This window comes from Schistocerca gregaria, chromosome 3 (genome assembly GCF_023897955.1).
Source record: "Schistocerca gregaria isolate iqSchGreg1 chromosome 3, iqSchGreg1.2, whole genome shotgun sequence".
NCBI classification, from domain to species: domain Eukaryota; kingdom Metazoa; phylum Arthropoda; class Insecta; order Orthoptera; family Acrididae; genus Schistocerca; species Schistocerca gregaria.
The window spans coordinates 109,775,135-109,799,535 of record NC_064922.1 but is presented as its reverse complement, the minus strand read 5'-3'; the positions used below and the strand labels follow the sequence as shown (position 1 = coordinate 109,799,535).

The following is a 24,401-nucleotide window of genomic DNA, read 5'->3' as shown; positions in this document are numbered from 1 at the left end:
CTATTCATCACATTTACTTGCGATGGTGATATATTCCTACCACATGACTCATTCTGTGACGAGTAGTGACAACAGGTGAGATGCCGCATAGGCCTCTCGCAGAAATGAAAACAAATAAACGGGAGTGAAGTATGTTACAAAGAAGGAATTCAAGAGTCAAAACTTCTAAAACGGGACTAAAAGGCATCACATGTGGTACGTGTGCGGAACAGACAGGAGGTACGTATGTGTGGAGATACCTTAGTTACATGTCGCTAGTGTAAATGGATATTACGCCACGACACATACACAAATCTGAATACAGCGAACAGATATGTCAGTGACCGGGCTGGCAATTCGTAATTTTGTGAAAACAAATGAGGGGCATATTGGAGATATGAACCCGGATGTAGTATAGAGTTCACAGACCGTAAAGTTCACAAACTAACACTGTAACCACACAACCACGATACGACTGTCTTTAACGTGGCTTGATATTACACGTATTAAATTTCTGTCCTTCACTGTTTATACGAGGGTTGGAACTTAAATAGTAGCAACCATTTATTCGCAAATAATACAAAAGAGTTACATGTTTGCACCTGTTACTGTCCTTCAAAGTAGTCACCAGCGTTTGGTAGAAACAGTTGCCAGCGATGTGGAAGGCGTAGTATACCGTTAGCAGAGCCTGTTCTGTTGATGATGCGAATGGAGCGGGCTACTGCCTGTCGAATCTATGGAACAGTTCTGAAGCGAATGCCACGAAGTGGATCCTTCCTCTTCGGAATCAAATCAAAGTCACAAGGACTCAAGTCCGGGGAGTATAGTGGATGCTACAGTACTTCCCAGTCACCATCGAGCGAACGGAGCAGCGACGGCTTGCGGTGTATGTGCCAGTGCATTGTCGTGCAAAATGATGGGTGGGTTGCGCAGAAAGTGTCGCCGCTTCTTTCGGAAAGCTGGTCGCAGGTGACGCTCCAAAACAGAACAGTAATACTGTGCATTTATTTTTCTTACCATAAAATCAGAAGGCAGTGGGGAAGGGGGGGATTGCGAAGGGGAATTTCCCTTTCAAAAAATAAGATTTATCTGGAAATTTCAGTTCGACCTTCTCTTTGGTTTTGTTCACAGAAGAGATATTAAATATAGCATTCTTTACTTATGGCAAGGAAAGGATATAAAATTCTTCCCAGATCCGTAGGATGCAGAAGGCATAGAATTTTATCCAAACTTTGCATATAAAACTACGAACGGACCACGATCCGTGAATCTGTAGAAATTAGGGTTGGCTTTGACCACATTTTGTTGGTTAGGAGCAGAACCAGGGGCTTCTGTTACAAGGGGAGTAGCTACATTTGCAACAGCAGTAGTAGGGGAGACTTGGTCAGCTGCTGCGATGATGGTTTTTGTTTTCCTTGAGTGCAGACTAGCTTCACTTTGTCGCTTATTTCTCGTGCTGGAGAAGACTGAGGGACACCGTTCTGACAGCTTCATCTTCTCCACTTCAGGGTCTACACCAGGTTCAAGCGGAACGACCACCAACGAGTGGCTGACGGGATCCATCGCCTTGTGCAATGTATAAGGCGTGTTCAAATGAAAGGGTACGAAAAGTCGTAACTACCAAATCGGATGAAATTTGCATATGCCGCTTTGGGACAACGTAGTGGAGCTTCTAGCGACTCGAATGTAGTGCTCGGCGTGGTTGTGCGCATGCGTCACCTCCCACTAAAACAGTCAAAGCTGTGCTCTCAGCAGGCAGGGTGATGTTCATTTACCGTCCTTTGCGGCTTAAGAGGTTCGACACTCAACGAATTCCTCGAGCACGGAAAAACGGTGAACAATGACGTGTACTGTGAGACACTCCGTAACCTACGAAAGTCCAATTAAGAGCAAATAGTATGGGCCGCTCACGGAGGGAGTGCTTCTCTCCACGACAAAGCGCGTTCACACGTGTCCAAGGTCACACAGACTCTAAGGGCCACGTAAAAATGTAAGTAGCTTCAGAATCTGGTCTACAGCTTGGACATGTCCCACGCCGACTTTCATGAGTTTAGTGCGGTAAAAATAAATAAACAAATAAATAAAATCATAAAAAAATAAAAACTCAAAGCTAAACACTTCAACTCGGACGACGATCTGGTAAGGTTTTTTATTGGTAACGCCGCCGCCACGTAGCGCTCTGTATGAAAATCACTGGCTGTGGCGTGTGCAGTCTGTGGCTGGTTTGCATTGTTGTCTGCCATTGTAGTGTTGGGCAGCGGCAGCTGGATGCTAACAGCGCGTAGCGTTGCGCAGTTGGAGGTGAGCCGCCAGCAGTGGTGGGTATGAGGAGGGAGATGTCGGAGTTTTGATATTTGTAAGACTGGATGTCATGAACTGCTATATATAATATGACTATTAAGGTAAATACATTGTTTGTCTCTATTAAAATCTTTCATTTGCTAACTGCGAATATCAGTAGTTAGTGCCTTCCGTAGTTTGAATCTTTTATTTAGCTGGCAGTAGTGGTGCTCGCTGTATTGCAGTAGTTCCAGTGACCAAGATTTTTGTGAGGTAAGTGATTTGTGAACGTATAGGTTAATGTTAGTCAGGGCCATTCTTTCGTAGGGATTTTTGGAAGTCAGATTGCATTGCGCTAAAAATATTGTGTGTCAGTTTAAGTACAGTCTTGCACAATTTTTCTAAGGGGACACAGTGGAGGATTGGCCCCTGTCACAGTCATTTTGGAAACAGAGAATCCTTCAGCTCGTGAAACAGTGGCATAGTTAAACTCCAGCCTATGGTGATTACTTTTGAATAAAGATTTCAATTATTGCGAAGTGTTGTTTCGTATCTTTAATTCTGAACACTCCACAGTTTGTAGAAGAACTTTCAAAGAAACTACAGGTTGAAGATCCTGGGCAGCCAGTTGTTATAGATACTGACCACACGGGCAACGAAATCTCGAACCACTTCGCGATATACCTCACCATGGCGGGGCTAATATCAGCGAGAGGAAATAAATATTTAGCTTGTTACAGATAACGGCTGTTGTTGTTGTTGTTGTCTTCAGTCCTGAGACTGGTTTGATGCAGCTCTCCATGCTACTCTATCCTGTGCAAGCTTCTTCATCTCCTAGTATGTACTGCAGCCTACATCCCTCTGAATCTGCTTGGTGTATTCATCCCTTGGTCTCCCTCTACGCTGCCCTCCTATACTAAATTGATGATCCCTTGATGCCTCAGAACATGTCCTACCAACTGATCCCTTCTTCTAGTCAAGTTGTACCACAAACTCCTCTTCTCTCCAACCCTATTCCGTACCTCCTCATTAGTTATGTGATCTACCCATCTAATCTTCAGCATTCTTCTGTAGCGCCACATTTCGAAAGCTTCTATTCTCTTCTTGTCCAAACTATTTATCGTCCATGTTTCACTTCCATACATGGCTACGCTCCATACATATACTTTCAGAAACGACTTCCTGACAAATCTACACTCGATGTTAAATTTCTCTTCTTCAGAAACCCTTTCCTTGTCATTGCCAGTCTACATTTTATATCCTCTCTACTTCGACCATCATCAGTTATTTTGCTCTCCAAATAGCAAAATTCCTTTACTACTTTAAGTGTCTCATTTTCTAATCTAATTCCCTCAGTATCACCCAACTTAATTTGGCTACATTCCATTATTGTCATTTTGCTTTTGTTGATGTTCATCTTATACACTCCTTTCAAGACACTGTCCATTCCGTTCAACTGCTCTTCCAAGTCCTTTGCTGTCTCTGACAGAATTACAATGTCATCGGCGAACCTCAAAGTTTTTATTTCTTCTCCATGGATTTTAATACCTACTCCGAATTTTTCTTTTATTTACTTTACTGCTTGCTCAATATACAGATTGAACAACATCGGGGATAGGCTACAACCCTGTCTCACTCCCTTCCCAACCTCTTCTTCCCTTCCATGCCCCTCGACTCTTATAACTGCCATCTGGTTTCTGTACAAATTGTAAATAGCCTTTCGCTCCCTGTATTTTAGTCCTGTCACCTTCAGAATTTTAAAGATTATTCCAGTCAACATTGTCAAAAGCTTTATCTAAGTCTACAAATGCTAGAAACGTAGGTTTGCCTTATCTTAATCTAGCTTCTAAAATAAGTCGTAGGGTCAATATTGCCTCACGTGTTCCCATATTTCTACGGAATCCAAACTGATCTTCTCAAAGGTCGGCTTCTACCGGTTTTTCCATTCGTCTGTAAGGAATTCGCATTAGTATTTTGCAGCCGTGACTTATTAAATGATAGTTCGGTAATTTTCACATCTGTCAACACCTGCTTTCTTTGGGGTTTGAATTATATTCTTCTCGAAGTCTGAGGTTATTTCGCCCGTCTCATACATTTTGCTCACCAGATGGTAGAGTTTTGTCAGAACTGGCTCTCCCGAGGCTGTCAGTAGTTCTGATGGAATGTTGTCTACTCCTGGGGCCTTGTTTCGAATTAGGTCTTTCAGTGCTCTATCATATCTCCCATTTCACCTTCATCTACATCCTCTTCCATTTCTGTAACATTGCCCTCAAGTACATCGCCCTTGTATAGACCCTCTATATACTTCTTCCACCTTTCTGCTTTCCCTTCTTTTCTTAGAACTGGGTTCCTATCTGAACTTTTGATATTCATAGAAGTCGTTCTCTTTTCTGCAAAGGTCTCTTTAATTTTTCTGTAGGCAGTATCTGTCTTTCCCCTAGTGAGATAAGCCTCTACATCCTTACAGTTGTCCTCTAGCCATGCCTGCTTAGCCATTTTGCACTTCCTGTCTATCTCATTTTTGAGACGTTTGTATTCCTTTCTGGCTGCTTCATTTACTGCATTTTTATATTTTCTCTTTTCGTCAATTAAATTCAATATTTCTTCTGTCACCCAAGGATTTCTACTAGCCCTCGTGTTTTTACCTACTTGATCCTCTGCTCCCTTCACTACTTCATCCCTCAAAGCTACCTATTCTTCTTCTACTGCATTTCTTTCCCCCATTCTTGTCAATTGTTCCCTCCCTGAAACTCTGTACAACCTCTGGTTTAGTAAGAGCCAAAGAAACTGATACACCTGCCTAAAATCGTGTAGAGCCCTCGCGAGCACGCAGAAGTGCCGCAACACGACGTATCATGGACTGGACTAATCTCTGAAGTAGTGCTGGGGGAATTCATACCATGAATCCTCCAGGGCTGTCAATAAATCCATAAGAGTACGAGGGGATGGAGCTCTTTTCTGAACAGCACCTTGTAAAGAATCCCAGATATGCTCCACAATGTTCATGTTTGGGGAGTGTGGCGACCAGCGGAAATGTTTAAACTCAGACGAGTGTTCGCGGAGCCACACTATGGCACTTCTGAACGTGTGGGGTGTCGCATTGTCCTGCTGGAATTGCCCATCTTAATGCACAATGGACATGAATGGATGCGGGTGATCAGACAGGCTGCTTAAGTACGTGTCACCTGTCAGAGTCAGATCTAGACGTATCAGGGGTCCCACATCGTTCCAACTGCACACGCCCCACACCAATACAGAGCCTCCACCAGACTGAAAGTCCCTTGCTGACATGCAGGATCCATGGATTCATGAGATTGTCTCCATACCTGTACACATCCATCCGCTCGACATAATTTTAAACGAGACTCGTCCGATCAGGCAACACGTTTCCAGTCTTCAGAAGTCCAATGTCGGTGTTGATGGGCACAGGCAAGGCGTAAACCTTTCTGTCGTGCAGTCACCAAGGATACACGAGTGCGCCTTGGGCTCCGAAAGCCCATGTCGAGGATGTTTCGTTGAATTGTTCACATGCTGACACTTGATTGCCCAGCATTGAAATCTGCAGTAATTTTAGGAAGGGTTGCATTTCTATCACGTTGAACGATTCTTTTCAGTCGTCCCCTTTCTTGCAAGATCTTTTTTCGGCCACAGCGATGTCGGAGATTTGATGTTTTACTGCATTCCTCATATTCACGGTACACTCGTGAAATGGTCGTACGGGGAAATCCCCACTTAATCACTACCTCGGAGATGCCGTGTAAAATCGCTCGTGCGCCGACTATAACACCACTTTCAATCTCACTTAAATCTTCATAAGCTGCCGTTGCAGCAACAGTAACCGATCTAACACCTCGGCCAGACACTTGTTGTCTGACATATCTCAGTATTTCAATACGCATGCTTACACCAGTTCCTTTGACGCTTCTGTGTATAAAGAAAACAGGCGTCAATGAAAGTGTTTCGGTGTAACATGAAGCGTCAACACGTCGGCTCGGAACGTAACTTCAGAGAAGGCTGTGAGACGACGTCAGCCAATAGAGCGCTAACTGGGACCGCAAGACGACAGGGGAATGTAAGCTCCGCTCCAGCTAGCCTCGGCGCACTAGAAGAGCCGCACTAGAAGACGAGCCGTCACCCTAGCTTTTTAGTCGTGACTTACGTTTTGCATGCATGGAAATTGCATCTATTCAAGAACATTGACTATTTGCATGTCACCATTTGCTTGCGACACATTATCAGCTAAGTTAAATATTGTCAATTCAATTTACTGTAATAAACTCCGTTAATAAGATTTGCTTGTATGTTGTCGAGCTATCCGAGAAAACATCTTCCTAGGCACCCTATACGAGTGGGCAGGATCCCACAGACAGAGCGGTCTCAGAGCGCTTCTTGTCACTTGCGCAACCGTGAGCAAACTTACAATTACGTGTGTCGCCGCCTTGGATGTATACGCAGTCCAAGGTGAAACTAGCACCTTACTAGTGGCCGAGGGGAGCAATTTTAAATGATTCCGCCATCTAAGGTCGCTGCCGTCAACCATCGAGTGGCCTGTCAGTTCGGACTGCGCGAACAGTAGCGATGTCTCTTTTCCTCCATGATTCTGTTGAGACGCACTTTGTCCATTGCTGCGAATCACATCTTGACCTTATGTGCAAGGTTGTCAGTTTCAAACTAGCTAATTGTTACAACACGGCAGGTGGATCAAATGAAGCAGATAAGTCGACCACTTAGTGGCAGATATCGCTGTGTAGAGCGGCCACGCGCAGTGACGTCATTCACTCCCACCAAGGTCGCTGGGAGACAGCTGACTACCGCACAGCGTCTGACGAATGGCAGTCAGTGCCGCTCCGAGCCTCGCCGGAGGGAGAGCATAGAAAAGGACGCGATAGTTGCACCACCATCTCCACACACACACGTGGGTACCTGCTGTAGACGCTGCTCTGGACTGACGTTACAATTGTGCAGTGTGTAAATTATCGACGTGGCGACGTCTCTCTCCACTAAATATACGTCGGTAAGATTGAATTACCAAAATTACTTTCTGTGTCCTCGACTATTTCTCTCAAACTATTAGTGAAACATACTGTATTATTATGTCATTTTGTAGCTTATGATCGTAGCTAAACGTTCCCATACCATGCTTAACGGAATGTGGTTACTCCTGCTCGTAACCGGCCGGTGTGACCGAGAGGTTCTAGGCGCTTCAGTCTGGAACCGTGCGACCGCAACGGTCGCAGGTTCGAATCCTATCACGGTCATGGATGTGTGTGATGTCCTTAGGTTGGTTAAGTTTAAGTTCTAAGTTCTACGGGACTAATAACCTCAGATGTTAAGTCCCATAGTGAACCATTTGCTCGCAAGAAGCACCCAGACTAGAAGACTTTTCTGCGTCAAAACAAAACAAGCGTTAATCAGTTCCCGAAATTTTATTAATACGTAATCTCTCAATTTCCTCTTAGTTTCCCTGATTTATAAAAAGACGCACAAAAGCTTTTAAATTTCGCCTCATAAACTGATAATTGGAATAACTGACTTATATATATGTTTTTTAACCCAAACACGTTTCATTGCAGTTTCAGCATCTTCAGTGGGCTTTTATTTTCCATCTGTTAAAGATAAAGAGTGTTCTTTGCTGTTTGTATACATGTAGCTATTCGTTTTTAAATCGTTTGAAAAACACGTAAATTACGAATTCATACCTTTTTACCGCATGGTGTGCATTTTCTCATGTGTTGTGTTTCTACAGTGACCGGCTTTGCACAGTTTGTCATCTACAACCACTTATACCTGACAGTAGACAGATTATTTAAGCGGAAATTACGATTTGAAAACTTGTTATTTTTATGCCTGAAATTATTTAATTCTATGTGTATGTCTATTTACATAATGTTTCACTTACATCTTCCTTTTAATCATCTTCATCACTGTTGAACACTATATATTGAGTTGCCACTGTCACTGTTCCACTGTTTCCCAGTTGTAAAATCAAACATGGCGGGCAGTGGAACAATTGAAGGTGTAAAAACAAGATGGCGGGCAGTGGAACAATTGAAGGTGTAAAAACAAGATGGCGGGCAGTGGAACAATTGAAGGTGTAAAAACAAGATGGCGGGCAGTGGAACAATTGAAGGTGTAAAAACAAGATGGCGGGCAGTGGAACAATTGAAGGTGTTCCTGGCAGTTGTTTTGAATGTTTCAGAGGTGTTAGTGTGTGTGCACGCGCGGTGCACGTGTGTGAAAAGGGAGAGGGAGGGAAAAGAACTTCAATGCCAAGATGATTAACTGACTAATGGTGCGCATTCAGCTATTCAACCAACTTCTTTTCGTTTTATGCACAATATTTCGACGAGGGGACCAGCTGCTTCAGGTGACGAGAGCTCTGGTGTTAGGTGTGCTCGCTGCCTGGTTTCCCACAAGACTGAACGGTTCTTGGCGTCACAGCCGCCATTTATTGATGCTTATTTGGTTATTCCGTGAAACGCACATTCTCTCAGCGTTTCTCAGCTTTGGTTGATGAGATGACAGTCGAGATAGTAATAAATCCAGTGACGGGCAGCAAATCTTGTTTACCTTCATACCACCTTCCTCATTTATTAGGCTCCCAACAACCTGTTATCGATAGGCTCCTTATTTCCGCTGCCCCAGACACGTAGCGTATGTAGCGCAACACTGGTTTTATCGTATTGCGTTTCATCGATATACACTAACGAAAATAAAAATCGCAACACAAAGAGGAAGTGTGTGACAAACGCAAGTTGGTAGGCGTGTTTTTACATCTGAAAGGTGATGAGTATTTAAATTTCGCGCAAGTAGAGCACAATACTGTGTCAGCAGTATCGAACGGGGCAATATCCAGTGTGGCATCATGCCTACATGAAACTGAATGGAAATGTGGCACTTAAAATGAATCTGTTAATGTTGTAATAGGTCACTGCAAATGTTGGTATGTTACATTCTGTTGGCAACACTACTATGTAAATTATCCGTCAACGTTTGTTTACTAGCTTATTGTGTTTGCTTTCGAAAATGTTTCTGCCTATTGGTTGTGTGGATCTGCTACATTGGTCATTTACGTTTCGGGCCAGTATCATGTACTGATATCACGAAACGAGTGGAAGGAACCGGGATGGCCAAGAAATTCCTTGAAATGACTAAGTGGGGAAAGCCGTGATGGATGTCCAAGGAGAAGCTAATTCGACACAGTTAAGAAGGGCGTCGGTGAATGAGGTCTCCTTCGGGATAGGATCCACGAGGATGTGACAAAGGTAGAAAATGTGGGACGGGGGTCATCAACACACGGGAAACTGGAGCTGCGACCTGATGGTTCTGTACGGGCTCCAAATTTCCGCAGCTGTTAACGAGGGTCGTTTTAGGATTGTGTGTAATCGAGACACGATGCATCAACCTGCTATCTCGCCCTAAAGTCAACTGTTGACATGAACCCCACTGGGACCAGTTTAAATTGGTAGGAATCCTCACATAGCCGGCCGGAGTGGCCGAGCGGTTCTGGACGCTACAGTCTGGAACCGCGCGACTGCTACGGTCGCAAGTTCGAATCCTGCTTCGGGCGTGGATGTGTGTGTTAGGTTAGTTAGGTTTAAGTAGTTCTAAGTTCTAGGGGACTGATGATCTCAGCAGTTGAGTCCCATAGTGGTCAGAGCCATTTGAACCATTTGAATCCTTACATATTGCATGACCTCAGGAGGGTTGCTGTAGAAGAGTGGGTGGGATTTAAGCAGCACTGTGGACAGCATTCCAAGGAGGATCCAAGCAAGTTGCAATGCACGGGATGATGCGATAGAACTCTGAATATAATGCATTTCGATTTTTCACATCCGCAGAGACGTAGATCTTCGGACGGACTGGTTTTTGTTTACAAGAAAATTAATTCACATGAAAATGGACAACCATCAGCTTGAAACGTCCCCTTTGAACAATTATACAAGACTGTGCTTAAACTGACACAATATTTTTAGCGCAACGCAATCTGACTTTCAATAATCCCTACGAAAGAATGGCCCTGACTAACATTAACCTATACGTTTCACAAATCACTTACCTCACAAAAATCTTCTTTACTCAAGCTACTGCAATACAGCGAGCGCCACTACTGCCAGCTAAATAAAAGATTCAAACTACTGAAGGCACTAACTACTGATAGGCATAGTTAGCAAATGAAAGATTTTAATAGAGAACAAACAATGTATTTACCTCACAAGTCATAATATATATATCAGTTCATGACACCAATTCTTACAAATTTCAAAACTCCGCCATCTCTCTCCCCACGTCCACCACTGCTGGCGGCTCACCTCCAACTGCGCAACGCTACGCGCTGTTAGCATCCAGCTGCCGTTGCCCGACACTACAATGGGAGACAACAATGCAAACTAAACACAGACTGCGCACGGCACAGCCAGTGATTTTTATACAGAGCGCTACGTGGAGGCGGCGTTACCAATAAAAAATCCTAAACATCCTACTTACAAGCTGTGTAATGGAATGATGACAATGAAAACGTGTGCAGGGCCGGCGCTCGAACCCGGATAGCTCTCCTATCACGGGCAGTCGTCTTACCATTAAGGTTTCTGAGCACGACTGATACAAACTTCCATACGTCATCAACCATGTATCTACAACCTGCATTCGTACATTCGTTATGCATTATGCCTTGTATGGGAGACATTTAAACAGAAAGTATCATGCCCAGTTGCAAGTCGGATGAATAAAACTGGTACTGCAATAATTCATTTAACCGCTGACACAATGCACGCGACTTTCAATTAAAATGTCTCCCCTGAACAGGAGTTTACATAATGGGTGTACGAATGCTCGTTGTACACACTTTGTTGGCGACATATGGAAGTTTCGATCTGGGCGTGAGTTGCGCACGGATAGCCAAATGGCAATGTTACCGATCGGGACAAGCGGAAAATCTGGACTCACGTTTCGGTACGGCACAAATTTTCACTGTAGTCATCCCATTAGACAGATAAAAAATGTAGACCGTTCGCCTGTGCAAGTCTCTCGAGTTGACGCCACTTCGGCGATTTGCGAGTCAATGGGACATGCATACATGTCCGAAGGAACTTTGATCCGTGCTCTGAACAAGACACGCACTGAATTATAGTATCGTGCTATCACTCTGGTTAACCTTTGTTTCCATTTCACAATGAAAGTTTTTTTTCCTTTTTTTGTTACTTTCATAGCACCCTGTGAAGTAGGTAACCGTGAGTGGTTACCATTTCTGTTACTGGAGTATTTCCGTAAGGATCAATAACTGGAGCCTCTCTGCATGCTGCGCTGTATCGACTTTGATCGACCCGTAAAGAGAAGTCAGCTCTCCAATTCGTCAGTATGCATACCGCACTCACAGAGCAGCAGGAGATCTGAATATCGACAGTGCACTAAGATCATTTAATTACATTAAAAGCATTTTACTTTTGACAACATAAACGATATGTCAGAGAGGAACAGGAACACTAAGATAGTTGGCTGATGATGCTGTCATCTGGAAGAAAGATTCTGTGTTGGGTGATCGAAAGGAAATTAAGACAGAATTGGAAAAAGATCGTATAAGATTTTAGTGATAAACTTCTGTATATTAAATGGGGAGATCGTTTAAAATCATTGCTGGGGTCTGTGAATGGGATACTTAGATTGGAGGGAATGGTTGTAGTGCAGTGCATTTGCGTAGGAAGTCGCATAGAAGAGGCTAGTATGAGTTTTTCTAGACCATTGCTACATCGTTTGTAGTCGTTATTAACAAGCCATGATGATGGACGTCGAGCGAATTGAGACTGGTGGATATAGCCAACGCAAAGGAATAACATATACTCCTGGAAATTGAAATAAGAACACCGTGAATTCATTGTCCCAGGAAGGGGAAACTTTATTGACACATTCCTGGGGTCAGATACATCACATGATCACACTGACAGAACTACAGGCACATAGACACAGGCAACAGAGCATGCACAATGTCGGCACTAGTACAGTGTATATCCACCTTTCGCAGCAATGCAGGCCGCTGTTCTCCCATGGAGACGATCTTAGAGATGCTGGATATAGTCCTGTAGATCGGCTTGCCATGCCATTTCCACCTGGCGCCTCAGTTGGACCAGCGTTCGTGCTGGACGTGCAGACCGCGTGAGACGACGCTTCATCCAGACCAAAACATGCTCAATGGCGGACAGATCCGGAGATCTTGCTGGCCAGGGTAGTTGACTTACACCTTCTAGAGCACGTTGGGTGGCAAGGGATACATGCGGACGTGCATTGTCCTGTTGGAACAGCAAGTTCCCTTGCCGGTCTAAGAATGGTAGAACGATGGGTTCGATGACGGTTTGGATGTACCGTGCACTATTCAGTGTCCCCTCGACGATCACCAAAGGTGTACGGCCAGTGTAGGAGATCGCTCCCCACACCATGATGCCGGGTGTTGGCCCTGTGTGCCTCGGTCGTATGTAGTCCTGATTGTGGCGCTCACCTGCACGGCGCCAAACACGCATACGACCATCATTGGCACCAAGGCAGAAGCGACTCTCATCGCTGAAGACGACACGTCTCCATTCGTCCCTCCATTCACGCCTGTCGCGACACCACTGGAGGCGGGCTGCACGATGTTGGGGCGTGTGCGGATGACGGCCTAACGGTGTTCGGGACCGTAGCCCAGCTTCATGGAGACGGTTGCGAATGGTCCTCGCCGATACCCCAGCAGCAACAGTGTCCCTAATTTGCTGGGAAGTGGCGGTGCGGTCCCCTACGGCACTGCGTAGGATCCTACGGTCTTGGCGTGCATCCGTGCGTCGCCGACCACTGGCGACAACATCGATGTACTGTGGAGACCTCACGCCCCACGTGTTGAGCAATTCGGCGGTACGTCCACCCGGCCTCCCGCATGCCCACTATACGCCCTCGCTCAAAGTCCGTCAACTGCACATACGGTTCACGTCCACGCTGTCGCGGCATGCTACCAGTGTTAAAGACTGCGATGGAGTTCCGTATGCCACGGCAAACTGGCTGACACTGACGGCGGCGGTGCACAAATACTGCGCAGCTAGCGCCATTCGACGGCCAACACCGAGGTTCCTGGTGTGTCCGCTGTTTCGTGCGTGTGATCATTGCTTGTACAGCCCTCTCGCAGTGTCCGGAGCAAGTATGGTGGGTCTGACACACCGGTGTCAATGTGTTCTTTTTCCATTTCCAGGAGTGTATATGCTCGGGGAACTTAAATGAGAGTCCCTGAAAGAGACAGTTCGCTCGAAATTGTGTCAGATGAATTTAGAGAACATGTAGCCGAAGAGTATTATGCGAGAATTCTGCTGCAACGAACGTGTATCTCTCGTAGTGGTCACTATAGTAGCGAGATGAGAGCGCGTACAAAAGCATAGACAGGCGTACATAGACGGTTTTCCTTCGCCTCAGTTAGTACGCTAATGGAATAGGGAATGACACTGACAATACAGTAAAGGAAGTCAGTATAAAGGCATGGATATTTTTTAGGAAAGTTAACATTGCCAGTTGGAACGGCTGTGCACGGTGTATATGCAGTAGTATGAGATTCAGTATATTGTTAAACTTACTAAAATGGTATCGAATTTGATGTCAGTAATACATGAACGAATCATGTGGTAAAGGGTGGAACTGTCGCTCTCTCTCTCTCTCTCTCTCTCTCTCTCTCTCTCTCTCTCTCTCTCTCTCTCTCTGTGTGTGTGTGTGTGTGTGTGTGTGTGTGTGTGTGTGTGTGTGTATGTGTATGTATGTGTGTATGTATGTATGTGTGTATGTATGTGTGTGTGTGTGTGTGTGTGTGTGTATGTGTGTGTGTGTATGTGTGTATGTGTGTGTGTGTGTGTGTGTGTGTGTGTGTGTGTGTGTGTGTGTGTGTGTGTGTGTGCGCCTTTACTGCAGATAGGAAACAGACACCATTACCGATAGTGTGTGTTGTTTACAGAATCCACGACTGTTACCATGCCACGTGGAGAACAGTTATGATGTGACGAAAAAACGAAACTCGGTGCAGACAAGGAAATGGGACTAGTCCTCAAATCGCCAAGAAGTTGAATAGGTCAAGTACAGTAATCGATAATTTCGTTAGATGGGGCGCACTGTACGAACTGAACGGAAAATATAGGCAAAGTAGAAAATAATCGGAGACGTCGAAACGGTTACTTTTGCTCCGAGCAATGGCTACAAACCGTTATTCTTCATAATTTGTTGCTGATTTACAGCATCCAGTAACTGCCAGAGGTCTACAATAAATGTTGTCACATGACATATCTTGCATTCAAGAAACGACTGCAGATAACAGCTGCGACACCCGAACATAAACAGGCTAGATTGAAGCTTGCTGAAAAACATATACCATGGACTTCAGAATGTGATAAAGTGATGTTCAGTGATGAGAAGAGGTTTAATTTAGACGGGTAGAACCGATGTCATTGTTATTGGCATGGTCTGAGAACAGAGCAAGCAGGTAAGAACGAGGAGAAGTTTTCGTGGGAGACGTGTTCTGATTTGGGCAACCTTCTACACTAAAGCTAAATCATGCTTTGCTTGGCTGAAACTACAATGAACTCTGACATGTACAATGAGATGCTAGGGACAGAACCGATTAGGATGTATGAAGACCCAGGGGACGACAGTCTAATACTTCAACAAGATAATGTATCTGTGCAGGTTTCTCCTACAACCAAAAAAGTGCTCTGCAGATAAAGACATTGATGTCATACCTATTCCTGTACGTAGCTCGGATATTAATCTCGAGGAAAACTCTTCAGAAGTACTTACAAGGCGTGCTTATCACACTGGAAGATAATTTTATGTCGTATGTAGGCTGAAAGAGCGATAAGAGAAGAGTGGGCGACAATTTCAGTGCAAGAACTACAACCCTAAGAGAACGCCAAAGTGAATTTTTCATGTAATTAGGCAGAACAGGAGTTGGACAAAGTACTAACAATGCAGTAACACAACAACACAGTTAGTGCCCTTATACCATTTCCATCCAAAAAATGCAAACGCCGTATTTTGTTACTCTTCTTAAGAAAAACTGTGTTACTCAGTTGTCGCTGTTTGTCTGTTAAACATATCTCTTACTTCTGTAATAGAAGCGATAGATGTCAGTTTCATAGAAAGCCTTCATTTATACTGATTTTCACCGCTGTAGTGGTATCAAGTGCACTCCATCATGCATTATATATTGTGCAGTAGATGAAGAAATAGTTGCCCATGTTTTTCTCAGTAGCAATGCTATTTCATACTTACTTAGCAACACGTTTTAAGTGTAGGCTGTCTTCCTTTTCCACCGTGCGTGAACAGACAGACCCTTATCTGTCCAAGAGCTCTTCTCTCTCTGAACGGCCTACTGTCCAGTGTAACAGGCTCTATAGAGTCCTTTCGACAACGACCACAGCGGGTGGTTCATGTCCATCAGTTCTCTATGCGGCGAAATCGGCAGCCCTCATCGTTGTTACCAGCTAAAAGCGTGATGTGTCGAAGACCGGTGTCAGCACTGAACGAAAGCCATAGTCAACTAGAACTATGGAAATACTGGGGCGCTGCCGTAGAAACGCGATTGATCATAACAGACGTGCAAAGCAGCCACATAAAACGGTCTTTCAGTTTCACGGATTTTCTCCAGCCACACGGAGTACAGTGAACTATTGAATCAATCTTGCATTACCTCCGGAAATTTCACAATTTTTGACGTTCAATGCGAGCTGCCACTTCAGTTAGTACCAACGACCAGATGTTTAATTTTTTTGGTAGTCTAACTGATAACGTTTAATTTACTCTTCTGCGACCTCTGCTGCAGTGTCTCAAGTTGCCTAGTTTTTACTCCCAAGCCGGTCGGTGTGGCGGAGCGGTTCTAGGCGCTTCAGTCTGGAACCGCGCGACAGCTACGGTCGCAGGTTCGAATCCTGCCTCGGGCATGGATGTGTGTGATGTCCTTAGGTTACTTAGGTTTAAGTAGTTCTATGGGTCTGATGACCTCAGATGCTGAGTCCCATTGTGCTCAGAGCCATTTGAACCATTTACTCTCAAAACTGCCTGTTGCAATCTGTCAAAAGATGAAAATACTAACAAAGTGTACTTCCGGGTCATACGTGAGTTTCATTTACTTTCAATGAAACATATACCGTAGGGCGCACAGCGAAAGAAATTTATGTCTCGTTTTTTACTGTAGTGAAACGTTGTCGTACGGTTTTCCTACACCAAAATAAAATCCACGGGTTCTAAAATACCTCTTTATTTGTTAATAAACATCGCAATGAGTTTTTGTCATCAGTGATTTGTGTTTCACCTTTCACTGTCCTTGTAGTGACAATTTTTTTTTGTTTGTAAGCTCAGTCAGTGATTCATCAAAACAACTTTTCGCAGAACATAGCTCGTTATGTGACTGAAGCAGGCAATAACAGACCACCGTATAAGAGACGTATATTATTTTTACATTATTCTACATTAATATTCTCAGTGTCTTCCTAGTGTATCATCAACACATAGAAATAATTCTGGCATTATCAGAAAAACGTTGATATTAGACTCGTGTATGTTCAACATCAACCAATATTGTTGATTACGTGACTCTTGACCAACGTCACCTGTTACATGTAGTGAAGATGACGATGAAGTAGTTGGAATCTAGATGTGCTATAATAAGACGACTGATTTCGCGATCGACTGCTATTCTTTTCTCCATTGTCTAATAAGAAAAAAAATTGGAGTAACGCAATTTTCTGTGTACTGCACACAACAATTGATTAAAACAGATCGAACTTAAATAATAAAATAGAACGCAACATAATGCGCTACTGATATTCCACCAGAAATTCATTATTTAAAAGTCGAGAGGGAGCTGAGGCACTTGTAACATGTGGGATGACCATTCAGCCATATTAAATACAGAACAGATACCGTGTCTTCAATTTATAAGATGGCCTACCATATTGTGGTGTATCTGGCAACGACGAAAGGCAATGGCGTGCTCAGAATATCCGGTTATAACTAACCTTATCGAGCAAAAACAACAGCTATTTTCAGAGATTATCAGAATGCAAACTACATCGATGAACGAAATTTGTGCCCTTATCTCTATTGGTCTTAAGCTAGAGATAACGGCAACTAACTCACTACCAGAACGAATCCGCCACGTACAAAATGTCTCTTTCAAAAAGGCCGAAAGGGAAAAGACATTAATATAGCACCGATACAAGGAACATTATAAAACTTTACCTCCTTATACAGGGTGGTCCACTGATCGTGACCGGGCCAAATATCTCACGAAATAAGCGTCAAACGAAAAAACTACGAAGAACGAAACCTGTCTGGCTTCTGTCTAGCTTGAAGGGGGAAAACAGATGGCGCTACGGTTGGTCCGCTAGATGGCGCTGCCATAGGTCAAACGGATATTAACTGCGTTTTTTAAAATAGGAACCCCCATTTTTTATTACATATTCATGTAGTGCGCAAAGGAAAAGTTTCATCCACTTGATATCTTGTGCAAGAGGTACGGTAAAATGAACATGTTCTACAACAACAAAAAGTTTAAGACCTGAAGATGACAGCTAAGACTGTTGAAACTGCTTGCCTTGAATAAAGAATATTTTGTGCGATTTTGGCTTTTGAATGATTTTTAACAGTTAAAACCGATCGCCCTTCAGTAGTGTCACAATGAGAAAATTCAATGACATTGATCAGTCATACAATAGGCAGTTATACACACGACATACAAGATCCAGTCAAATGACGGAGAAGTAGCAGATCAAGCGAATTAAAATACACCGACTGAGATGGTCACTCCACACCACAAACAAAATTATGTGCACGGTGTTAACTGAGAAGATGCACATTTTCCTTTCAAATAAGCACTTGCTGTCAATAAATAAGCACTGCTGTGTAAGTGGTTAAAAAGAAATGGTTCAAATGGCTCTAAGCACTATGGGACTTAACTTCTGAGGTCATCAGTCCTCTAGACTTAGAACTTCGTAAACCTAACTAAGCTAAGGACATCAGACATCCATGCTCGTGACAGGATTCGAACCTGCGACCGTTGCAGCCACGTGGTTCCGGACTGAAGCGTCTGGAACCACTCTACCACAGCGGTCGGCTCGGTGTAAGTGTAAGGATTCCAAATTATTAAATGGTTAAGTTTCTGAATGACTACAACTTGTACTTTGTGATCGAAAGTATCCTGAACCGCTAGATAGTGCGGAAGTGACCTTTAGATGTAACGAGAGAGGCAACTATCAGTCTAAAAGGACGCGGAGAGTTTTGTGTTATTAGTGGATAAGCGGTAACACGAGTATAAATCGATCAGGACTGCTGAGTGACTTCGAATGTGATCTAGTGACACTGGATGTCATCTGAGTAGCACGTACATAGGGAACATTCCCATTTCAGCAGGATAATGCACGGCAGCATGTTGCAGGTCCTGTGCAGGCCTTTCTGGATACAGAAAATGTTCGACTGCTGCCCTGGTCAGCACATTCTCCAGATCTCTCATCAATTGAAAACGTCTGGTCAATGGCTCGTCACATTACGCCAGTCACTACTCTTGATGAACTGTGGCATCGTCTTGAAACTGCATGGGCAGCTGTACCTGTACATGCCACCCAAGCTCTGTTTGACTCAATGCCCAGGCGTACCAAGGCCGTTATTACTGCCAGAGGTGGTTGTTCTGGGTACTTATTTCTCAGGATCTATGCAACCAAATTGCGTGAATATGTAATCACATGTCAGTTCTAGTATAATATATTTGTCCAATGAATACCCGTTTATCATCTGCATTTCTTCTTGGTGTAGCAATTTTAATGGCCAGTAGTGCATTTCGAGCAGTTAGTTCATGAGCCACCGTGAATAGTAAACTGTTATGAGAACACACTTGACGTCTAAGCAACAGATAATCCTGTGTTAATAACGAACATAAAAACTGATTCAGGGATTAGTGAACACGAGGTTGTCGTTGCGTGTTTGAATATTGTAATCCCCAAATCCTTGAAAAATAAGCGAAAATATACCTATTCAAAAAAAAAATATATAAAAATTCATTTGCGCCTTCCTAAGAGACAATCTCAACTCATTCTAGGTGAGATGCGGCTTTAATTCAGAGAAATAGTATCGGCAATAATTGAGAGATTTATACCAAACAAATTAACAAACGACGGAGCTGGTCCTCCTTGGTACACAAACAGAAGACTGTTGCAGAAACAACGAAACAAACATGCCAAATTCAAACAGACGCAAAATCCCCAAGATTGGCATTCTTTTAGAGAAGCTCGAAAGTTAGCGCGATGCCTATAACAGTTTCCACAACGAAACTGTCTTGAAACCTGTCAGAAAATCCAAAGAGATTCTGGTGGTATGTGAAGTATCTTAGCGGCAAGAAACAATCAATGCCTTCTCTGGGCGATAGCAATGGAGATACTATCGAACACAGTGCTGTCAAAGCAGAGTTGCTAAACATAGCCTTCCGAAATGCCTTCACAAAAGAAGACGAAGTAAATATTCCAGAATTCCAATCGAGAACATCTGCCAACATGAGTAACGTAGAAGTAAATATCAACGGATTACTGAAGCAACTTAAATCAGTTAATAAAAGCAAGTCTTCTGGTCCAGATTATACACCAATTAGGTGCCTTACGGAGTAAGCTGATCCCTTAGCTCCATACTTAACAATCATATACAACCGTTCGCTCGACGAAAGATCCGTACCCAAAGGATGGTAAGTTGCACAGGTCACACCAGTATTCAAGAAAGGTAGTAGGAGTTATCCACTAAATTGCAGGCCCATATCGCTAACGTCGATATACAGCAGGATTTTAGAACATATGTTGTCTTCGAACATAATGAATTACTTCGAAGGGAACGGTCTATCTACACATGGTCAACATGGGTTTAGAAAACATCGTTCTTGTTAAACACAACTAGGTCTTTATTCACATGAAGTGCTGAGTGCTATTGACAAGGGATTTCAGATCGATTCCGTATTTCTGGATTTCCCGAATGCTTTTGACATTGTTCTACACAAGCGGCTCGTAGTGAAATTGCGTGCTAATGGAATATCGTCTCAGTTACGTGACAGAATTTGTGACTTCCTGCCAGAGAGGTCACAGTTCGTGGTAAGTGACGGAAAGTCATCGAGTAAAACTGAACTGATTTCTGGCGTTCCCCAAGGTAGTGTTATAGTCCCTCTGCTGTTTCTTATCTATATAAACGATTTGGGAGACAATCTGAGCAGCCGTCGTTGGTTGTTTGCAGATGACGCTGTCGTTTATCGACTAATAAAGTCATCAGAAGATCAAAACAAACCGCAAAACGATTTGAAAAAATATCCGAATGGTGCGAAAAGTGGCAGCTGACCTTAAATAACGAAAAGTGTGAGGTCATCCACATGAGTACTAAAAGGAACTCTTTAAACTTCGTTTACACGATAAATCTGTCTAATCTAAAAGCCGTAAATTCAAATAAATACCTAGGTACTACAATTACGAACAACTTTTAAGGAACACACAGAAAATGTTGCGGGGAAGGCTAACCAAAGATTGCGTTTTATTGGCAGGACACTTAGAAAATGTAACAGACCTACTAAGGTGATTGCCTACACTACGCTTGTCCGTCCTCTTTTAGAATACTGCTGCGGGTTGTGGGATCCTTACCAGATAGGACTGACGGAGTACATCGAAAAAGTTCAAAGAAAGGCAGAATGTTTTGTATTATCGCGAAATATGGGAGAAAGTGTCACAGAAAAGATAGAGCATTTGGACTGGAAATCGTTAAAAGAAATTCCAATCACGAACTTTCTCCTCCGAATGCGAAAATATTTTGTTGACACCGACTTACATAGGGAGGAACGATCACCAAGATAAAATAAGGGAAATCAGAGCTCGTACGGAAAGATATAGGTGTTCGTTCTTTCCGCGCGCTATACGAGACTGGAATAATAGAGAATTGTGAAGGCGGTTCGGTGAGCCCCCTGCCAGGCACTTAAATGTGATTTGCAGAGTATCCATGATGTAGATGTAGACAATGGTTGCTTGTATCAAGATGCCGATGCACTCTCTCAAAGCAGCAACTGCGACGAAATGATTTGTAGACAGTAACATTCCTGAAATTGAGTGGACTGCCCAGAGGCCCAACGTGATCCCAGGGGAACGCCTTTGGGATGAGTCAGAAAGTCAACTTCGCTCCACGCCCTAGCGTTTTGGTTTTTTGAAGTGAAATGGTTGGTATACTGTTGGTATACATATACTGTATTCGAACATTATGAAGTATCTCGAAGAAAACAATTTATTGTTACATAGGCAGCACGGATTCAGAAAATATTGTTCTCGTGAAACACAACTACCTCTTTATGCTAGTAATAAGTACTATTGACAGGAGATGTTAAACTGATTCCACATTTTTAGATTTCCAGAAGGCTTTCGACACCGTTCCTCGGAAGCGTCTTCAAACCAAACAGCGTGCCTACGGATTTTGGAACATAAACCGTGTTTGAACATTATGACAACCAGCCAACACCGATTCAGAAATTATCGTTCTTGTGAAACACTACTAGCTCTTCATTCTTGCGAAGTAATGGGTGCTATTGACAGATTCCAAATTTTTAGAGTACCAGTAGACTTTTGGCGCACTACCACACAAGCGATTTCTAATCAAACTGCGTGCGTATCAACTATCGCCTCAGTTGTGTGATTTTATTCAAGATTTCCTGTCGGAAAGGTCACAGTTCGTAGTAATAGACGGAAAGTCATCGAGTAAAACAGAAGTAATATCCGGCGTTCACCAAGGAAGTGTTATAGGCCCTCTATTGTTCCTGCTCTAGATTAACGACATAGACAATCTGAGTAGCCGTCTTGGATTGTTTGCAGATGATGCTGTCATTTACCGTCTTGTAAAGTCATCAGATGATCAAAACGACTCGCAAAATTATTTAGTAAGATATCTGTATGGTGCGAAAAGTACCAATTGACCCTGAATAAAGACAAGTGTGAACTTATTCACATGAGTAGTAAAAGAAATTAGCTAAATTTCGATTACGTGTAATTCATACAAATCTGAAGGCTGTAAATTCAGCTAAATATTTAGGGATTACAATTACAAATAACCTCAATTGGAACGATCACATTGATAATATTGTGGGCAGAGCAAACCAAAGACTGCGATTCAGTGGCAAAACACTTAGAAGGTGCAGCAGGTCTACTAAAGGGATTGCTTACACCACGCTTGTCCGCCCTATTCTGGAGTACTGCTGTGCGGTGTGGGATCCGCATCAGGTGGGACTGACGGATGACGTCGAAAAAGTACAACGAAGGGCAGCTCGTTTTGTATTATCGCGAAATAGGGGACATGATATGTGAATTGGAGTGGCAATCATTAAAACAAAGGTGGTTTTCGTTGCGACGGGATCTTTCATGAAATTTCAATCACCAGTTTTCTCCTCCGAATGCAAAAACATTGTTGGCAGCCACCTACATAGGAAGAAATGATCCTCACGATAAAATGAGAGAAATCAGGGTTCGCACAGAAAAATTTAAGTGCTCGTGTTTCCCGCGTGCCATTCGAGAGTGGAGCGGTAGATAGCTTGAAGGTGGTGCATTGAATCCTCTGCCAAGCACTTTATTGTGAACAGCAGAGTAATCACGTAGATGTAGACGTATTCTTCCAGAGAGGTTCAGACACATCGTTGTAAGTGTCCCGGGAATAGTTAAAGCCATCATAAAGGCGAAGAGTGGACATGCACCATATTAATGTCCACTAATTGGTATGTGGATACTTTTGAACAGGTAGTCTGACCTGAAACATTTTAAATCTGGGGCAATATAACGACAAGAGTTAAGTAGACATACAAGTAAGAAAATGGAATAGTCTACAAAAATGTACTACCATGAGAAGAGACGCATTTTTGCGACAAGTGGTATGGAATGCACGAGCAGGTTATACAAGGAGCAGTATGAGGGGGAAATTTTAGTGGAAGAGAAATACTGGAATATGCATAAGAGATTATTAGGTCTGTGAAGAGATGGAAATTCTTATAACAATATGGAATGGTATAATTACAGTTGAACTACTGCTGACCTAAAAGGAGAAAGTTAAATGACCAATATGGTACATGGAAACCATTTTGTGCCGTAATTGACCTACCCCAAAAAATTATCTGAGAAGACTCGATACGCCTCCTCTAGGAAGGACAAGGAAAGCCTGGAAAACTGTGGATTGGACGTTGTTCGATAATGCACATTGGAGCTACAATTTATTAAAATTACAGAATCTTACATAAGTCACCAAAGCAGCTATTTACATAAACTCAGAGTAACTCTCAACTGATCTTTAACTATACACTTCCAGTGACATTTAATCAATTTAGAGACTGTTTTAAACAAAGGTATACACAAAACGATAAGAAATTAGAAGGTGAAGCTTTTACAAAATGCTCTGAGTAGTCTCCTGGTTTGCATGCGGTTCGCACAGGACAGTTACTTGAACCCATTGCACTCCACAAGAACACGACCAGGTAGCCCAAATTAACTGGTACTGAAACACACACAAAGCTACTACTACAAACACAATAAATCAACACACGCAAGATAGTGTGGCAACAAATAGCTGAACAGCGAACAACAAGCCCTGGAGATTAGATTTAGGAATTAGCTGCATCCCTTCTTAAATAACATTCTTTTTCACAATATAAGAAAGGACAAGCAAAAAATACCTAGTACCAGGTGATATAGTGGAAAAATACAGTAAGGTAACAGTTTTGCTGCATTTGCAAGGAGCAGAAAATTTTGGTTCCATAACCGACAGCACCGCGCTAAATAAAACAATCTCATCAGTACCTTAGGCAGCCTAGGCTGGGTAAACTCCATAAGGAGCACGTGCAAAGAACACAGGTGGAGCGTTTAAAGTCACACCAAAACGTTACTCTGTCCACAACGGCAAAATTTACTGAATTTAAGATCGTATGTCCATATTCACTTCGATCGCCGAAGACCAACGTTATAAACAGCAAGCTTGTAATTACAAGGAAGCTTTACCAAGGGAGGTTGAACCTCGTCAAACAAATCTAGTAGTTTAAAAAAAGAAAAGATGATAATTAAGAGGTGTCGGATTCTCTCAGAGGTGCGCCCAGTTACGATCATTAACCA

The 24,401-nt window shown here is 43.1% G+C and overlaps 1 protein-coding gene across 1 annotated transcript in view; it reads left to right on the top strand.

Annotated features, from left to right (window-relative positions):
• Window positions 1-7,087: 7,087 nt before the first annotated feature.
• Window positions 7,088-24,401, top strand: part of LOC126354289 (UDP-glucosyltransferase 2-like) — a 76,220-nt gene continuing 58,906 nt past the window's right edge. Inside the window, exon 1 of the mRNA XM_050003834.1 lies at window positions 7,088-7,273. The gene's annotated coding sequence lies outside the window, so the exon portion shown is untranslated. The remainder of the gene's footprint in view (window positions 7,274-24,401) is intronic.